Source organism: Physcomitrium patens, chromosome 10, assembly GCF_059467195.1.
Source record: "Physcomitrium patens ecotype Gransden chromosome 10, ASM5946719v1, whole genome shotgun sequence".
Taxonomy (NCBI): Eukaryota; Viridiplantae; Streptophyta; class Bryopsida; order Funariales; family Funariaceae; genus Physcomitrium; species Physcomitrium patens.
The window spans coordinates 3,655,806-3,660,251 of NC_143419.1; positions in this window are offsets into that span (position 1 = coordinate 3,655,806).

The window sequence follows — 4,446 nt, forward strand, 5'->3', positions numbered from 1 at the left end:
TTTGGATGATACCTATAGTTGGAAAAGAATGGTGTTTGTTGAGTCGACGCATGGAGGGTGTTGTTATATGTAAACTCGGCTAGCGTTAGATATGCAGTCCAATCGTCTTGCTGATAGTTGATGCTGCATCGTAAGTACTGCTCCAAGACTTGGTTCACCCGTTCCGTTTGGCCATCAGTTTGAGGATGAAAAGCTGAAGAAAGCTTGATATCCACCTTCAATATCTCAAAGAGAGATCTCCAAAACTTTGACACGAACTGGGTACCTCGATCTGATATGATATCATCTAGTAGTCCATAATATCGATACACATTATCGAGAAAGAGTCTTGCTGTGACTTCACTAGACGATGTCTTCTTACAAGGAATAAAGTGTGCCATCTTCGTAAGCCGATCTACAACGACAAAGATGCTGTCAAATGAGTTTGATGATGGCAAGTCCGTGATGAAGTCCATAGAAATTGAAGACCATAGTCGACGTGGAATTGGCAATGGCTGTAGAAGTCTATAAGGGCGATGCCGAGGATTCTTGGATCTTGAATAGATGTCACAAGAGAGGACAAAATCTTTCACATCCTTCCACATTTGGGGCCACCAAAAATCTCGAGAAATAAGCTCCAAGGTCTTGTTGAATCCAAAATGTCACGCAGCTGGAAAATCATGGCGAGATTGAAGAACTCGGAGTCGTGCTGGTCCTTTTGGAATGTACAATCGCTCTTCAAAGTATAAAAGATCTCCCTCCACCTTGAACTTGTCGTCATTGGTACGTTGCTTGATATCAATGGCTACTGAATCTTTAATGGTCATAGCACGTACCTAGTTTAGGAAGTCAGCATCAAATAATACAATAGTAGCACAAAGTTGAAATCTCTCCGGCTTCAATAACGTTGTACATTGTTGATCAAACGCTGCTTCTCCAGCCTTTGGTATAAGATATGATCTCCTTGATAAAGCATCGGATAGTCCTTGCTGCCTTCCAGGTCAATAAGTGATAACAAAATCGAATCTAGATAGCGACATATTCCATCGAGCTTGACGCCGATTTAAAACTCGAGCTGACATCAAATACTCCAAATTCTTGTGATCCATATATACGGTTACTGGATGTGTAGCTCCTTCAAGAAAGTGACGCCATTCTTCGAAAGAATCCACTATAGCAAGAAGTTTCTTATCGTGGATTTCATAATTGATTTCAGCAGCAGAGAACTTCTGAGAATAGAATGCAACTAGATGGAGCTTCTTGTCTTCACTCATTTGTGAAAGCACAGCTCCCAAAGCAAAATCTGAAGCATCAGTTTTTAAATAGAAGGCCTTTGTAAAGTCTAGATGTACCAAAATTGGAGCTGTAGTAAATGCTGTCTTCAAGTCTTGAAACGCCTTCTCCACCAAAGGTCTCCATTCCAACTTATCCTTGCATGTTAATCGAGTGAGAGGAGCAGTAATTTGAGAATAATTCTTGATGAAGATCCGATAGAAGTTAGCAAAACCAAGAAAGCATTGAATGTCTCTAACCGTCTTCGGAACCTCCCAAGACATGATTGCTTCTACTTTCTTGGGGTCCATCTTCAAACCTTCTGTAGTTGCAATGAACCCCCAAAACTCCATCTCCGTCTGGTGAAATAAACACTTTTCTAATTTGGCATATAGTCCTCGCTTGCGTAGTTTCTCCAAGACCAAATGAACATGCTTCTCATGCTCTTCCTCATTTTTAGAGAATATTAGAATATCATCCAAGTAGATGACAACAAAATCATCGAGGTGTTCTCGAAAGATGTCATTCATCATATGTTGGAAAACCGCTGTCATATTACGTGCTTTCCTGCTCGAGAACGTGCCGGGCGTCTAGCTGTAGACGGTAGTATGGAGATTCGCCGATAGTCAAGCAGTCTATCAGTTTTTGACTGCTAGAATATAAACGACTACAACAATGTACCGTAAATCTATACGGATGCTCTTCGACTGCTTGTCGAAGTCTTTTTTTTTTTTTTTGCCCCAGTCGGTAGGTCTCTAGACGTTACAGAGAACCGCGAACAACCCAAACTGTTAATCTTCAATACCCCTTTGTACTTACGATCTTGTATCCACTGACTGTCCTGTTAGATTAACCCAATAAATTTCATTCACTCCGCATACTCAATCCTATAGACACCCCTTTAATCCTTCAATCACAGACGTAACTCGATTTTACAAAACAGTCAAGAGTATTCAACCCCACTTCATTTAAAAATCCCGATTCACCATTACAACACTGACTTCAACAGCGATTGCCTCAGTCTTCCCAAAACTCTATGAAGAAGAAAAATCCAAATTCTATGTCTTTCCTTCCCCGACCCGAAGCATGAAGCTCCTCTCTCTAATTCCCTTGATCTTCAAAAACCTCCAATGAAACCCGAACTGGTAACCTTGCAAAAGCTTGAAAAACTCGCTCCCTCCCCCCGATTCCCCGAAAAAAAAAACCCCCCCTCCTCAAAACTATATTCTCCCCTAACCTTATCCTCTGAATTTCTTCAATCTTCCATCTTAGATCCGGAATTGGCTCCCGCCGTCAGAGCTTAGATCCGAAATTGGCTCACGTCATCAAGGCCTTCTCCTTCGTTTTTACCTTTAAGAGATCCATTTATCGTAAACAACGTTCCCTGAAACGGCACAGAGAACAGGACAGCCCGAAACAGAATCGAAACCCCGTAATCGGGACCACATTGAGTCGCCCGACCAATTCAGGTCCTATATTGGGAAAGATGCCCGTAGTAACCTGGATGTTCCCGTAATTGGGTCACATTGAGTCGCCCGACCAATTCAGGTCCTATATTGGGAAAGATACCCGTAGTAACCTGGATGTTCCCGTAATTGGGTCAAATTGGTCCTCGCGTCAGATTGGCTAAGACCCGTAGTAAGACCTGGATTTTTCGTAATTAGACCACATTGGGTTGACCGGCCAATTCAGGTCTCATATTGGATAAGAGGACCCGGATTGGATTATCGAAATTGGATCCAATTGGCTCCTCGAACCCGTCGTGTGAATTGGTCCTTCTCTTCCTGCTGACTCCCGTTATTGGAATCGAATGGAACATTTCAGTATGCCCCGGCTGACTGTAACGGAGTGACTGAACCTGACCACTCAGTATTTGTACTGGAGTTGGTCGATGCTCCCATTATTCGAGGTAACTGAATATTAATAAAATACCCCATTTTTTTTATTTTCACTGTATACTCGTGTTACAACACGACATCCACCCCCTCTGAACCTGTGCATCCTCCGGTATGCACCAATTTACCCAATTGCTGTTTGATTCAGAATATATCCCCTACGTCTTTGTCCAGTTCGTCTTCGTCACCTTCATTTTCCAAATCACTTTCATCTTCTTGCTGCGGAATCTCTGTACCTTCATTAAGGTCTTCCATATTCATCTCCGCGTGTCTTCATTTAAATATTTTTACTCGCTTCCCTGCAATTGGTATTTTTAATTTTGTACCATCTAACTCCCGTAATGAGTAAGTCGCATTATCATGAACATTTGTTACAATATATGGTCCAAACCAACGTTTTGAAAACTTCCGCAAAGTACTATGTTGATTATCTAGACTATTGTCATAAACAAGTACCCTGTCACCTTCCTCGATTGCTTTTGGTCTCAATCGATGTTGCTTATCGAATCGTGCCTTGTTTTGTAACCTTGCTCTTTTTAACCTTTCCAATGCTATCTGGACATCTTCCGTTCTTTGCTCCAATTGTCGAATCCTAATAGCCAGAAGTTCTTGTCTTGTCAATCCATCTTCCCATGGTAGCATACTCCAAGTAAGTACCTTTTCTTCAATCGGCATAATTGGTTTTTGACCTGTCATAAGTTCTACTGGCATATATCCTGTCACCGAACTATGTGTTGTTCGATCAGCCCATAATGCAAATGACAAAAGCCGTGGCCAGTCTTTAACCTTCCCATTACAAGCTTTAACCAATGCTTTCACAATCGGCGGGTGACCACGTTCGCTTTTCGCATTCCCTTCCGGATTATAAGCAGTAGTCAGTGATAGTTTAACTCCACATTTTTCAAAGAACTTACGAGCTTCTTGTGCATTTAATTCTCCACGATCTGCAGTGATTTTTCCTACGCACCCGTAACGGCAAATGACATCTTCAAGCAAAAACCTACAAATCCCCTCTGTAGATTTTGTCCTCAATGCTCTTCCTTCTACTTGATTTGATAAATCTTCACGAGCTAAAACCAAATATCTCATCTGCCATAACCCAATCGGAATAATAACCAAATCAACAATCCATTTAAAATGAATAGCCAGAGGATACGTAGGATGAAGACCATCTCGATGTCGGATATTAGAATACGATTGACAGATTTCACATGACTCTACAAATGAGAGCACATCTCGATACATATTTTTCCACCAATATCGTTCCTTGAGTTTAGCAAAAGTAGCTCAGATTCCTCTA